The sequence below is a fragment of the Protopterus annectens genome, chromosome 2.part0 (genome assembly GCF_019279795.1).
Source record: "Protopterus annectens isolate FY-2018-M chromosome 2.part0, PAN1.0, whole genome shotgun sequence".
NCBI lineage: Eukaryota > Metazoa > Chordata > Ceratodontiformes > Protopteridae > Protopterus > Protopterus annectens.
In genome coordinates, this window is record NC_056728.1 from 998,629,093 (window position 1) to 998,645,490 (window position 16,398).

General features: G+C 42.6%; 1 non-coding gene across 1 annotated transcript; it reads left to right on the forward strand.

Moving 5' to 3' along the window:
- Window positions 1-9,590: 9,590 nt before the first annotated feature.
- On the forward strand, window positions 9,591-9,661 carry TRNAG-GCC. Its single transcript has one exon. It is a non-coding gene; the product is annotated as a tRNA-Gly (tRNA).
- Window positions 9,662-16,398: the final 6,737 nt, after the last annotated feature.

The window sequence follows — 16,398 nt, forward strand, 5'->3', positions numbered from 1 at the left end:
TATGCAGACTGGTCTCCTGTATTGACCATGTGTCTTGAACAACTCAAGTAATGCTCCTCCCACCCCAACCGAGATGCATCTGTGGTCAATGAGGCAATGGGGGAAGGAAGAATAAACGGACATCCTTCTTCAACATCCCTCAAGAGGAGCTACAAAGACAGGGAGTCTTTGCACACTTAAGATAGCTTGATGGGAGGATTCAGTGGATAGCTGTGTAGGGACCACTGTACTGATACAGTCAATTGAAGAATCCTCACATGAAAGTGAGCTGTATGAACTAATTTTATGGTGACAGTCATTGAACTTAATGCTTTGAGAACAAAGTCTGCAGGTTGCGAAGGGAATGGCTAGAATTTGTCGGATATGCAATCTCTAGGACAGAATTCTGTTTGAAGCTAAGAGGGCTAAGCAGCTGTGTGTGTCTTGACATGCACCTATAAAATCTATCACTTGGACTGGCTGTAGTTGAGACTTTTTGGGATTTACGGTGATTCCCAGAGTATTCTCTAGGTGAAGCAGATAATCTCTGGTGTGGAGGAGTAAATGCCTGATTGATGCGGTTAGGAGTCAGTTGTTCAGGTAAGGGAATGCTCTGAATCAGAACGGTCTCAGGTGACTACTGCCATGCATTAGGTGAACAGCCTGGGGGCTGTGGTGAGACCAAAAGACAGAGCTCTGAATTGGTAATGACTGGCTCCCAGCCAGAAGCGGAGAAAACTTCAGGAGTGCCTGTGCATTTTGATGTAATAGTACGTATCTTGAAGATTGATTGAGCACATCCAGTCATCTTTCTGGAGGAGAGGTAGAATAGACTGTACTGTGGCCATCCAGAATTTTGAGTTCTTTATGGATTTGTTTAGGAAGGTTAGATCCAGGATTGGTCTCAGGTCCCCTATCTTTTTTTGGCACTAAAAGAACCTTGAGTAGATTCTGGATCCTGTTTGGTCTGATGGGACCTTCTGGATGGCTCTTGTCTAACAGCTTTGGTACTTCTTGTGCTGCCAACTCCCTCTGATTGCATCAAACATTGGGGAGATTTTTCTTTTGAATTGGGGTTTTGAAAAAGGGAATCCAATATCCTTTGGATATGATTCATTGCAGCCAACAGTCATTTGCAATGGCTAGCCAGGCACTTAGGTGCAAGGATAACCACTCCCAACTGCCTCCAGAGAGGGACAATCGGGCTACTGCTTAGGAGCGCTGAAAGGATCTGTCTGAGAAGGAATCTCAAGATCCTTGGTTCTGCAGACCTCCTTTGTCACATGGGTGGGGTCTGTCAAAATGGTCATTTCCCCCTCTGCCTCTAGGGGAAAACTCTCCCTCTGAATCCTGGAAAGGCCCTTGTGATTTCTTGAACCACCATTTCTTACCTCCTTGCTGGTTCCTGGAAATAAGTCTTTGTGGGGAACAGAATAAGATTCCAATGGCAAACAAGGTTTTCCCATCTTTTTCACATCATAAGAGAAAGCATCTTTCACAGTTGGTCCAAAGAGTGATGATCCAAAGGGATCATTGATGAATGACGCCTTGAAAGGTTCCTCAAAGTCACAAAACTGCATCCAGGCATGACTCCTTATGGCAATGCCTGAACTGGCGGCCCATGAGGAACCCTCAGCAGCATGTGAGATTAACCTCATTGACATGTTTGAGATGGATTGTATAGTGGCCATTCTCAAGGAAAAGGGTTTCTGTTTCTTTTGATACATGGACCTCGGGGTAGTGTTAGAGAGTTCCTTTAGTAAGTCTCTCTGCAACCTGGTAAAGTGAGCCAAGTAATTCAGCAACCACAGTGCGAAGGTCGCTGATGTGCACACCCGCTTCCTGAATCTGTCAAAAAGCCCTAGACTCCCTGTTAGGGGGATGGACAGTGGAGTTCTGTTTGGCTAGCTCCTTCGTGGTGGAAACAACCATGGCATCTACAGGGATATCTTTTGTCCAGTATTGCTTATCTGAAGGGGCACCTAGGATTTTGTCAGTTTTTTTAGGTACGGGCTCCATGGTGTCTGGCTCCTTCCATGCACTGCAGGAAATAAGGTCTACAAGGTCATCCACTGGAGGGATCACCCAAGATGTAGATGGGCCAGACCCGAAGGCTTCCAGGAACAGACTCCTCTGAGAACGTGCTTTGGGTAAACCAACCACCTCTTTGGCATAGGATTTCAAGGATGTCTCCAAAGGAATCATCATCAGGTGGAGATCCTGGTGACCCTTCCCCTTCATCAAAGTCCATGTCTTCTGTCAAAGATTCCTGACTGGAATCTAGGTGCCTTCTTTCACAGTCTCTTTTGAGGGACCTCCTTGCTGGGTTGTTGCAGGGAGGTGTCAGAAAAAAGGGGGAGATCCACAGGGGAGAGGTGCTCAGAAACTCTTATGTTCTAGCTGTCCCCGAGGTGAAGGATGAGCAGGCTCAAGCGCAGATGTCAGAACAGGAGTAGGATCCAAAGGAGGTAGAGTTGAAGTAATTCTCAGCTGGGAGAACACCCTCTCCACCACTTCAAATGCAGAAGGACCTGCAGAGCGATAGCTCTTAGAGCAGAAAATGCCAGACCCATGCCCTGAAGGGGGACTCAAAGTAGAGCTGTCCAGCATTGAGGCTCCGAACACTTCAAAGCCATGGACATCTTGGATCTGATGCAGACACTTCACATCAGAGATCCGTCATGCTCCAACAAGGTCGGAGCCAATCAGATCAGAGAAAACATCGGAGGCGAGGACGGAAGGGCCATCAAATCTGATGTATCAACTCTGGTAACCTCAGGATCCAATGGCTCCGAAGCAGGAGGTTGAATCAGAGAAGGAGTTATCAAGGGTACAAAGGTAGGATTGTGGCTCACAGATCAAATGGGGGATGGAGCAGGCAAAGCCCCCATCTGTATCTGCATCCTGAGGAATCTCTTCATCCTGTCCACCTCCGTTTCAGAAAGACTCTGGGAAGATCTAAAAGGATGAAGTGGAGTGAGGTTTGTAAGGTTTCTTTGGGGTCCTCTGGAGAAATTGAGACCTTAGAGTTGGAGACACGACTTCCAAGGAGGAACTACAAGTTTTATGACAAGGAGGAGTCAATAACATGGATGCGACAGCTTTGGATTCGACAATTTCAATGTCTTGGCAGGTGGCTCTGTCATAGACCTTTTTGGAGACTGGGCAGAAAGAGTGTTTTCTGTGCTCCCTAGGCTCAGTTTGCTTTTTAGTGGGAGTTTGAGCCCCTGATTCCTTTGAAGATCTAGCGACACAAGAACTAATCTGAGGAAGAAGGCCCTTCAATATTAAATTTGTTGTGATGGTAACTAACATATCGGGCATTGATAACCCATATAAATGTCGCAATCTAAGTGACTGGAGCCTAGACAATACACGAGCTCCCTGTAGGCATCAGACTGTGGAATCTTGTGACCACAGGAAGTACATTTTTTAAATTCAGTTGGCTTGTCAGATTTCTCAGCCATTGTACTACTACAAGAGAAACTCTGGTGTATATAAATTTTTAAAGAGGAGAAGTGGAAAAAGGAAAACTGCCAACAATGGTAGGAGAGACTTAATACCAGCTAGTATATAAAACATTTATACAAAACAGAGAAACCCAAAAATAAAATCAAAGTTGTAAAGAGGGTATGGAAAGGGTGCTAGAAAATTACCAAGAAAAAAATAATTTTAGTGTTTAAACTGTAAATTCACTCATGACCCACAAGGAGCTACAAGAGAAAGAAAGCCTGACTTGCTTGAAGCATGGCAAATGAGATCTGTGCTAATCTGGATGACAGAAGCATTACTGGAAAGGGAGGAGCCAAGAGTCTGATCCCAAGCTATAAAAGTGGCAGAGTCGGATCAGAGGTTCAGGTCCGAGCTCACAGGCTGAGGAATGAATGATTCAGATCCAAAGTTTTTCTGCCCTTATGGTTCTGGGAAAAGGTCCTTTGGGGAAGGGGTGGAAAAAACATATGCCTATGGCAGTGTCCTGCCCTTTTACACACTTCTGTTAGGTCTCTCTTCTACAATGTGTCCAAAAAGTGCTGACCCATTAAAGGTGCGTTGATAAAGGACATCTTAAAATGCTCCACAAAAAACACAAAGATTCATCCAGGCATGCTGACGAATAGCAATGCCAGTGCCTGTTGTTTTCAGATGCACTGGAAAGTATGTGCATAGACACATTAGACATGGGTTGTAGGGTAGATAGTTGCAACTCTACAGTTTTATACATGTCGGCACACAAATTTTGCAACTCTACAGTTTTATGTATGTCAGCACACAAATTATCCAAGAGGGATTTGGAAAGTTCACCACTTAGATCGAGTCATGTGTATTAGGTACTTCATCTCATGAAGAGCAAACTTTGAATCACAAGTCTGCTTTCCAAATCTGTAGAATACCCTGGACTCCCTTGTAGAGGGGTATCGACAGAGATGCTCTTCTCTGATAGTTCCTTCTTAGTGGCTGCAGATGACACCGTAGTATCTACTGGGGACCCTTGCGCCAATGTAACCTGTTTCTAGGAATCGCAAGAATTTTCAGGTTTTCTGGGGACTGGCTCCACCATGCCAGGCTCCTTACAGACCTGCTGCAAAGACCAGATTAATGAGCTCATCAGTTGGTGGCACCACCTAGCCAGTAGATTAGCCTGCCTCAAAAGCCTTAAGAAATACCAACTCCTCTTGGGAGGGGGCTTTGGATGACCAACCCCCTCCTCTCGTTTCACCAACCTGCGGGTTTCTCAGATGGGGATGTCTTCCAGGGGGTACCCCTCCATTTCCTCAAAGTCAATATTTTCAGTGACTGACTCCCGAGGGGAGTCTACATGTCTTCTTTTGCAAGACTGCTTCCTGTGGCTTTCTACTACTGGGTGCTCCAGAGAAGGTTGGAAATCAGAATAGAACTCATCAAGCAAGGACCCAAGGCTAATTGAGGCTGGATGGCTGATGTGTAACAGTGTATCTCAAGATCCAAAAGGAGCTGTGAAGGTGCCAAGTGCATGCAAGGAATCTACTCTAGATCTGGAGAGGGCTCTTTTAAAGATTTGACATCAAATCTACGATTAGTACTGAAGTCAACCTTCTGGGACCTTAAGACCCAAAAGAAGGAAAACCTCTTGCCCCAACCCGTGCACGCTCTGAAGCGGACAATTGAGACGACCTAAGGCTGAAGCACCCAGAGGCAGAGATGGCTCCTGTAACTTCAGAGTCAAACTCAACCCCTGTACCTTGACCCAGACACTGCTCTTGAGCCAATGGCTCCAGAACTGAAAGACTAAGGAAAACTGTCATAGTCAAAACAGAAGCTACTCTCACAGGCATCAATAGGAACAGCAGACACCAGATCCGAAGGCTGGATCGGAGGAGGTGTAACCAAGAAGGGAGCCGACTGAACCAGACCTGGAGACTCCAGTTGGGGAGGCACCAGAAGGACCCATATCTGAATCTGTCTCAGAAGAAATTTCAGCATTCTATTGATGTCAGCTTAAGAAAGACTTCTTAGTGAACAAAAGGATCTGTATTACAGTGCCACAAAAGTTGGTCTGGGCAAACTACTCCACTCCCCTATACTCCAGGAAAGAGGCCAAGGACTGTCCAGTTCTGGGGAGGAATAGTGTGCAGGGATAGTGTTTGGACCTGAACTTCTTCCTGTCCTGACATCTGATCCAACAGTCTAGGTTTCTTCAGGGCCGGGTCAGACCAGACGGAGGGTCATGATCTACAGACCTCTTTCCTTCTCTTTGCTCCTCTTTACCGTTTCATCCATCGATCTTTGCTTACTGGGAAAGTCTAACTGACTGATACAACTCTTTTTCAGAGGAGACCCAGGAGAAAAAAAAAGCTCCACATTTAACACCAGTTTTGACATACACATACAATACAGTTACGTATCAGAAAGAACACAAAATATAAACAAGTGTACATACATGACAGAAAGCTTTACAATAGCTTACATAAACATCATTTAGAAACAGAGCATGCACATAGCTTGTATGGGTATAAATATAGTGTTGCTCATTCCTTAGAAATAGACACAAGCTTGTAAGTGAGAGAGTACACTGCAAAAAATACTGTATTATTACTTGTGATGTACAGCAGTTAAAATAAATGAAGAGCTAGTTTAACTATAGAAATATTAGAAAGGGGGAAAATTGTTGATAACATAATATAGTAGGATATATTAGTAATAGAGTAACAGATATCATCACCTTACTAGATTAAGGTGGCTGTGGGAACTGCAGGATACATTTCACTGATGAAAACACTCAAAGTCAAGGTCCCAGTACTGAGCCTTGCAGAACTCCAGCATTAGTTAATGAGAATAATGAGGCTCTGTGACCATGTGATGGAAGGTAATCTCTAGAGAAATGGAGTGAGAGTATTAAAGGCCTAGGACAGGTCTATGAATACAGCAAAAGTGTGGAGGCCATCTTTTTATTAAAATGTAGGATAGTTTCGGTGCTGCATCCTGGCTGATATCCATGTTGGATTATTATTTTTTTGTAAAGTATTTTAGTAATTGTTTATTAAGACATTTCAAGTAACTCAGAGTGATAAGATATTTATAGGTCTAAAGTTATAAATGTTCGGTTTGACACCCACCTTTGTGAATTGGTATTATGTAGGATTTTTTTTCCAAAGGCTGGGTATGTGAAGTTCTGAGATTAATCCGTTGAAAAAGACTGCAACAGGGTGTGCAATACATTCAAATGCACTTTGTAGAAATTCAGAAGGAAGAAGGTAGAGTTTACTATGGGTAGTAACACATATTAATGGATGAGTTCCAGTACATTATCCTGTTCTACCCATTTAAAGAAATGCATGCATGGAAATGTGCTATGCTTCATGTAGTACAAATCTGCTTCTCTCTCTACACATACTGATACTTCGGAATGTAAAAGCTGTAGAACAGAGAAGTTGCATCACAATGTTGCTAGTAATGTTACTTCTTTTATTACTGAACACTGGGTAAGAGGTATTACTTCAGGCTTACCTGGATAGTATACCTTTCAGGATTTAAGACCATTTCCTTATTTCGGTCAATCAGCATCCAATCTTCTATTAAGGAAACACTAGCTCCTTGTGTCAGATCAAAACAGAAGATAAAAGCCAAGTCAGTTTAGTGCTGATATTATAGAGACTGTGATAGTCAGTGATGGAAGTTGGACAGTGCCTTTAGACCCCTGCAGAACCTGGCACTGTGACTGCTAGCTCTAGTAAAAAGGTACTTCTGAGGAGATTCCACAGAAAAAAATATGTTTTCTTTCAGTGTGCATAAGGTGACTTCAGCAAACAGCTTGGGAGGGAATAATGCCAACCCCCAAGGTGAATGTGCCATGCTATGTGAAATACTAGCTGTGAGGAGGAGGACAAAAAGGTGCTGGAGTTATCTAATAAGATAAGTATATTCCAGAGATGCTGACCATATCCTGCCATTGCATCAGGCACTAGTATGGCCACATCTGTAGCAGCATATACCATTTTGGAAGTTATACAAAAGTAAAGAACGTAACCTTGACAGAAAACATGCAACTCAGAGGTACCAAAATGGCGAGCAGAAGCTTGTGTATGTACATAAATTTACTCAGACATCCATCCATACTCCCCTTTCCACATATTTTTGCACACTGGGTCAGGGTGTCAATTCTACAGTAACAATCTAGAATCAATGTCCACACCACTCACTGGGTATTCTACCTTGGTGTACATACTATACATGTGTGTGTACATCCGAATTAAAAAATACATATATGTATGTATATGTGTGGTTCATTTTACTGAACTGTAATTCTGGTGTGCTTGTTTTTTTTGTTTTTTTTTTTTTAACAGTTTATTGAATATTCGTTTTCTTGACAGAGTCAGGTGGGTTGGTGTTAGGAACAGTATTGATTGTGCAAGCGTTTGCAGGTTAGGGTTAGAATAAGGGTAGGCAAGGAGACAGCACTTTAAGCATGCGCATGTTATATGAATCCTTTTGTTTAAGTGTAGTGGTACTTACTGGTAGGGAAAGCATTTTTTGAAGGTAAGGTTGGGGTAGCACAACAGTGATGTAGGTGGACTGAGGAAATTATACAGTGCAGGTCTTCTGATGGACTTCACACTTGTTCAAGATACAGCCAAAGGAAAGGAAACAACAGGAACATATACACAAACATACCTATATCTCTATATCTCTATCCACACACACAAACACACAGTGAATGCCTCCAAGGTGAAACAATCTCATTATCCAGAGATTAACAGCAGCCTTAGCCAGGTACAAATGATGGAATAAAGAACTCTAAATGTATTAAAGAAGCTACAGAAATCAATATATTACATTTGTTAATCTTGAATGTCCAAATGAGAAATTGTATTTTCATTAGAGTCCTGTGGATAAAAGTTCCAGTACAGTCCCAATTACATGTCATAAAAAGCTGAAACCATTATAGAATATACAGGTACGAGCATATATGTAAAGCAGCCATGCAATAAATTAAAAATTGTATCTACATAATTAATTTTAAAAGGTTATGGATAGCACAGTTACAGCTGTGCCCACTAAGAGTTGTCCGTGAACAAAAATTAAAATAAATACTGAAGATTTTTTCTGCATTAAGCAAATAAATGAATACAGCTGAGAATGCAGTAAAATGGCACCAGCAGAGCCAATGCATAACTGTTATTTATACGAAGCTATAAGAAATGTTAAAATAAATGAGAGAAAATAAAAACATGGCTACAATTATTAGTGTTTTGTAGGTGTTTAAGGCTCCAACTTCTTTCTCTGAGATATAACAGTTGCAAAGGAGTTTATTCCAACACTTGTCAAAGGAAACAAACTCCCAGGATGACCATATGTGTTCCTGATTTTAGGGACATATCAGCTTCTCTACAGATGCCCTTAAAAACACACACACTGACACAGTTTGCTTCCATGTTATAGTCTCTCACAAGGAAAGGCAATTTGGACTGTAAGTTATGGTCAATACATAGCTGTATTAGTAACACTTGATAAAGCATTTCAGTGTATGTCTTCACGAAAGAACAACAGAAGGTCTTCCCATGATGATCAGCTATGAATTGGGCAATTCTGTTGCATGCTTGCTCATCGTTTCATCCTCCCTGTGCCAAACAGCTAGGAACATATGTGTACATCTTGCTTTACCCTATTATCTCCAGCAGCCTGAAATTGCAAAAGTGGTGCTTCCTTCACTTCTGTATAAATACCAATGCAGGCCTGCACAAGAAGTGCACTTGTATAGGTTAAGTGTATGGGTCCTTTTTGTGTCCAGGGTTGGTGCATAAATTCAGTTTTTTTCTTGCCTATAACAAAGTCAATACCAATAATCTCCAAATAAAGCAAAAGTTTATGTAGTTTAAACCATACAACAAAAGTTTTATTCATGCTCAAGTAACATGCAGAGATTGATGGGTAGAAAAGTGTCATTCAGCTGAGCATTTACAGGGCAAAAATGGGTTTCTTTAACTTAACTTAATAAATAGGAAACTCTTGACTGCTTTCTGTTAGCATAACTGATAAGAAAACAAAACACAGCCAATCTATAATTTGCATCCCCAAGTTTAGAAAATATTTTTTTTCAATGGTTGTAAGACTTACAAAGTCATTGCAATTCTCATGCATTGGTGGTTCAGTGGTAGAATTCTCGCCTGCCACGCGGGAGGCCTGGGTTCGATTCCCGGCCAATGCAGCATTAGTTTTTTTTATTTTTTTTGTCTCTTCACTAGTAATAGTGGTTTGTATCCCTGCCTGTCACACAGGAGACGGGGCTTGATTACCTTCTGAAAGAAGTGTCTTTTTTGTAGCACTAGCATTATTGTGGTGAGCATAACTGTCTTAGAAACATTTGGATCAGGTTAGATTACTGGCTTATGCAAGAGGAATGGACATTTAGACAATCAACATGAACATGCCAACAACTTAACAGCTCTCTCATGTTCTCATGTACAAACTAAAAAAAAAAAAAAAAAAAAAAATTAAAAGTATTCTGACTCCATTTTGAATTCAGGAAACAGGAAAGTAGATTTAGATTTATTCTTCTGCACTTAGTCACCTAGTTATTTGTATAATTTCTGAGTGCTTTCTATCATTTGTTTTCTGCATTTTTATTGTGTTTTCTCTGAAGTTGTAAGTTACAGCTATTAGTTGAAGTTGTTTTACGATTTAGACTGTATTTCAAGTGACTTCTTTGCTGAGCTTAGCTATATAAATCAATTTTGACTGGTTTCCGTCTTTTTTCTGCATTTTACTGTGTTTTCTCTATATTTGAAGTTACAGTTATTAAATGAAATTGAAATGTATGCAACCTGTTAAAAGCGGTTTCTCTGCTGTGCCTAGCTGGTTACATCAGTTTTAAGTTGTCACGTTTCTGCACTGTTCTACGTTTTACTGTTCTCCAAAGAAATTACAGCTACTAATTTAAGTCATTTTACAGTTTTCACTGCATTCTAAGTGGTTTCATTGCAGTGCTTAGCTATTTACATCAGTTTTGAGCAGCTTCAGTCTTTTTTTTTTGCACTTTTACCATTCTCAATTACTAGCTGTAATTTCAAAGTCAGAGAAGTCATTTTTTACAGTTTGCACTGCATTTCAAGTGGTTTCTAACTTGTACTTGGCTATTTAAATTACTTGTGTGTGGTTGCTGTCACTTTTCTGTACTTTCACTGTCTTCTCTCAATTTTAAATTATAAATTCAAATAATTTTAGAGTTGCATTTCAAGTGCTTTCTGTGCAATTACATTAATTAGTCGCTGCATTTGCTGTGTTTTAGTCAATTTTCAGAGTTACAGGAAAAGTACAGTTGTGTACACTTACCATAAATGTAGATGTTCGAGTGTATTCACTGTTGCAGTCATTAAATTTGGGTAATCTGCTGGCAGGTTGCCCTCAGTCGGCCTGATTAACAAAGTCTTGGGTCCTGCGTCGGTTGCTGTCCCTTCTTCCATGACGTCAGGTCGTCAGGGGTATAAAACATGCAGCTAACGCCATTACATCAGTTTTTCTTGCCCCAGATGTCAGGTGCCCCCCAAATGGGGAGCAAAATATATAGGTTCATAGGTTCATAGGTTCATACTAGGCTATCTGCCCAAGGGCATTTATAAGCCTAGCCCATAGTCATGTGGCTTTCGCCACCCCTTTAGTTTGAATAAAAACTATGCCTATCATTTTTCTGTGCCTCTGTCAAGCAGTGACACTGAAGTAATCCCTGGGGTATATCTGCGATCTCCCATCCATTGGTCAAGATTCCTCTTGAACAAGGCCAGCGAGGTGCTCTGCCTCACATGTACCGGGATTTTGTTCCACAGCATAGGGAGTCTCTGGGTGATGAATCTGTCCCTCCAGCATGTTCTATTTATAACTATGTCAAGGTTTAAGTCTCACGCCCTTGTGGTTCTGAGGGATCTAGATTTTTTGAGGTGAAGCATATTCATCAAATCTGGGTTTGACATGGCCTTATATGTCAGGCACAGGTCACCTCTCAGCAAGCGGTATGAGACTGAATAGAGCTGGAGTTCTTTCAGTCGGGCAGCATAAGACATATTTTTGAGACCCTTTATCCTTTTGGTGAGGAACTTTTGGGGCCTTTCAAGCTGCAGCAGGTGTCTGGTCAGATACATTCGAACGGGCATTGTACTCAATCATAGGTCTAATGAGTGATGAGTACAGGGGACGATGACCTCCCTTGATCTAGATGTGAATCCCTTCATGATCAGGTGGGCGATATAGAAGGTTTTCCTAACTACTTTAGCAACATGAGTGTCAAGCGAAGGCTACTGTCAACTTGGGTCCCCAGATCCCTGATGACTTTTTCTGTGCTCAGTGGATTGCCACCTATATGGTAGCTAGAGGTAACCTTGTTTTTCCCGAAGGGTATGACTATGCATTTTTGGCGTTTAACTTCAGGCCATGGCTCTGGCACCAGTTATCCGTTTCTGTGAGGCCCTTCTGGAGGATATCTGTGTCAGATGTGTTTTCGACTATGGCCCAGTTAGCAGTCATCTGCAAACTTTGTCAGCCATAACCCTCCTGTGTTTGCTTGTACTTCAGAAAAGTAGATGCCGAACAAGAGTGGACCCAGGACTGAGCCCTGTGGGACACCACTTGTGACAGGCTTTGAGTCTGACATGGCTCCAGCAACTCTGACCCTGTGGGTTCTGTCACTTAGCCAGTTTGCAACCCATCTTGTGATGTATGGGTTTACATTCAAGCTGATGAGTTTTTCGATGATACCTGAGTGGGGTATTGTGTCGAAGGCCTTTGCCAGGTCGAGGTAGGCTGTATGGACTGCCTTTCCCTCATCGATGGCCTTGGTGACTGTCACGAAAAAGTCAACCAAGTTTAAGAGGCAGGATCTGCCTTTGACAAAGCCAAACTGGGTTGGATCCAAAGTCTGCAAGTTCCCTATGTCTTTATTTATGAGTTCCATTATGATCCTCTCCATGGCTTTGCAGATAAGGCTTGTCAAGCTAATGGGGCGGTAATTTCCAGGGTCTGTGGAGGCACCGCCCTTATGAAGTGGGACCACAGTCGCCGTCGCCACTCCTTGGGTGCGTATCCTGAGGTGAGGCTAAGATTAAACAGCTGTCCTAACTGTGGGTTTAATTCCTCGTTGAGTTCATGAAGCACACAGCCGGGGACACCATCCGGTCCCATGGATGTTGTGTTTTGAGCCTTAGTGAGGGCAGTTCTCACCTGGGCGTTGGAGATGTTTGGGGGGCTACAATCCTCTGGAATAGATATCTCTCCTTTTGGGGAGGAAGAGGGGGGGAAGTTTGCACTGAACCTGTCAGCCAGTATGTTAGCAATGTGTGTAGGTTCAGTAATTTTCACATCATTTTGAACTAATTCTGAGGATATCTGGGAGTTTCCTCCTAGGTTTCTAACATAGCTAAAGAAGGCCTTATGATTGTCTTTAGAGTCCTTGGCGATTTTTCTCTCAAAATTTGCCTTGGATGATTTTATGAGAGCTCTTAGGTTTTTGCTTATAATGATCAAAGGTGTCTTACCTTTCAAGGATTTTGCTCTATCTTGTAGTAGCTTCCTCCTTTTGTTGTAGAGCTTGTTTATGGCTGGGGTCCACCAGACTGGACGCTTGCCTTTGGTACAGAGAGTCTTAGTTTTGTTTGGGATTGCCTGATCCATGCAGTCCTGTAGGTGCTGGTAGAAGGCATTTGTAAGTGATTCAGCGGTTTGAGTAATGTTTACCACTGGCTCAGGGGCCTTAACGGAGACCACACTAGTTTTTAGAAGTGTGAAATCGGCTTTTGAGAAGTTTTTCACTGTGGTCTTTTTTGTTTCAGGTGGGCGGGATGAGGACCTCCAGCGAGATTAGTTTATGATCTGATCTCACCAGTGAGGGGTATACTTCCGGTGTTGAACATTTTGATCCCATGTTCGTGATGATGAGATCAAGTATGTTTTCTCCTCTTGTGGGGATGGTGACTAGTTGTTCCATGGCATTTGAGTTTATGAACTCCAGGAATCTTTGGGTTAGAGTGTTCGGGCTTGAGTAGTGTTCCCAGTCTATATTAGGGTAGTTGAAGTCACCTAGTATGATGGTGTTTGGAGATACATTTATCCCCTCCAATGTTTTCAGGAAGGCCATGTGAGGTTCCTGAGTTTGAGAGGGTGGCCTATAACATGCTACAAATTGCAGAGCAGTCTTGCCTATGGTTAATTGCACCTGGATGGTCTCCGATGCATCGTGCGTTGCCACCAACCTTGAGGTGTGGGTGTCCTTTATGAATATGGACACCCCCCCTCCTTTCTTGGTGTTGTCCAGATTTTGGGGCGGAGCATGATATGAGGTGAAACCTGTTAGTGCTGGTGTGCTCTCAGGAGCCTTGAACCAGGTTTCTGTCACAGCACAGACATCGATGTTCTCCATATTGAGAAGGGCCTCGAGTACGTGCATCTTGAGAGTGAGACTTCTGGCAATGAGCAGCATTACCCTTAGTTTTTTTCCTTTTTGGTGTTCTAGGGTGGTAGGTTTAGAATTTGAGCCTTGCCTAAAAAAGGCACTATGGGGGTGGCAAGAGCCTTTGCCAATATCCGGAAGCCCAGGGGTGACAGGTGCAAGCCGTCCCTTGTGAAGCAGCGTGGCTTGTCCAGCATGTCATCCCAGGCAGACAGACATTGGATCCCCTTTGAATGACACCAGAATTTAAGCCAATTATTAAAGCTGATCATCTTATCACTGTATTGTGGCATCATTCTAGGTGAAGGTAGGATACTGCTCAAGGTCAGGGTCATACCTGCCTGGGCTACATAATCAGAGAGCTCCTCGATGTCCCTTTTCATGTAGTCCAAGGAGGTGCGTCTCAGGTCGTTGACACCAGCGTGGACAATGACTGAGTCATACTTGTACCTGCTGTTGAGAGACCTGAGTGCTTGCGTTATGTGGCGGATTCTAGCGCCCGACAGGCAGCTTACTGTGACCTTCTCCTTACTCAGTCTGGTGAGCGGGGCGTCAGTGTGTCTGACTATGGAATCACCAATGACAAGTGTGTCTGGCATTTTGTTTGGCCTTAAGGGCTGTGACTGTTTGACACTCTGACTGTGTGGTCTATGTGTTGCATGTGTTGGGTCGTGAGGTGGTAGTTGTTTGGGTGTCTGCTTTGGTGGCCTCTGCTGTTTTGGTAAATTTTGATCAGAGCCTCCGAGTATGTCTTTGTGTGAGTATGTGTATGATTTGAAGTTGTGATGGTACCATGTGTGACTGGGTATGTATTGTGTGTGGTTACCTTCTCCTCCTGTCTGGTCTTGCCAGTCCTATGTTGAGAGAGCTCAGCCTCCAGTTTGGCCGTATAGTTGCATCTCTCGCATGTATTTGTGTTTTGTGGGAGGAGGAGAGGATTGTCTGTGTACATGAGGCAATTGTAACATTGCCTCAATATTCCCAGGTTCACCAGTTGAGCTGGAGAGGACACTAGCAACTGATCCCTCGACATACTAGAAGTAGTAGATAAAGAGACTTTCAAAGGACTCCGGGGAAGTGGGTTTTAGGCTGGTGGGGTACTATCTATAATAAGAGTGCTTTATCAAGGTGCAAGTACTGTAGGAGTAAGTGCTAGGCTTTACAGACAGAGAATAGTCTACTTGGGAATCAAGTAGAGATGAACTTTTCAGTTATAGGATATGCTGGTTAGATCAGCAGTACAGCTCGAGGAAGGTAGTTCTAAGGGAAAATTTGAAGAGTGGAATTTAGATGGCCGAATAGTTAACCTTGTTTAACCGCCGCTGCTCTTGTGTGCAACAGTGGCAACTCCGTGCTAACGCGCGTTTAGCGTGTTTTATAGCAGGGGGCTGAAGGGAGCTAGGAATTGGCCCAGAGCGACCAATGGACTACTAGTTTCTGGCTGAAACTTCACCAAATCGGACAGAAAGGCCGCTCAGTGCCTCCCACTCCCACTGGTAAGCAAAGAAACTTCCCTCCTCCCTAATAAGGCAATGGATCAGTAACAGGAACTATAAACAAAGCCCAGGGATCAGCAACTCTGAAACTGGACTACTCTAGTTCAGTAAGGCGAGAAAACAAGAGATTTTTGTTTTATTACAGAGATAAGGAAAAACAGACAGTAAATGCTATAAATGCTGTAAATCGGCTAGCGCACTTTAGTGTGAAGCCTACAGAAACAATTTGCAACAATTAGTAACTTAAAGTGCAATAAACAGTGTAAAATGCAGAAATCACTTAAAGTAGCAGTAAAACAGGCGAAATGCAGTCGCTAGCTTAATAACAGTGGGAAAGCCACAAAAATACTTATATCTGGTAGAAAGTCACTCTTTTAGCTCTCTGCTGCTTGGATCACTCTGCAGGCCACCACGAGGATCTGTGCTGAGTTGGTACAAGCTGGAAAACGCGTGTTTAGCGTGTTTTATAGCAGGGGGCTGAAAAGAGCTAGGAATTGGCCCAAAGCGACCAATGGACTACTAGTTTCTGGCTGAAACTTCACCAAATCGGGCAAAAATGCTGCTCAGTGCTTTCCACTCCCACTGGTAAGCAAAGAAACTTCCCTCCTTCCTAATAAGGCAATGGATCAGTAACAGGAACTAAAAACAAAGCCCAGGGATCAGCAACTCTGAAACTGGACTACTCTAGTTCAGTAAGGTGGGAAAACAAGAGATTTTTTTTTTTTTTTTTTTTACAGAGACAAAGTAAAAAACAGACAGTAAATGCTATAAATGCTTTTAAGCGGCTAGCACACTTGAGTGTGTTAGCCTACAGGTAAAATTAAGCAACAAATAACTTTTTAAGAGTGCAAAACAGTTAATCAACACAAAAACAGTTTAAATAGAATGCAGAGCTGTATAAACAGGCTAAGATGCAGTCGCTAAGCAGTAAATATTCAAAAAGCCAGAACAAAATACTTAAATCAGTTATAGCAAATACAGTTATAACAAATGCTCTGAAATATACTGTATATT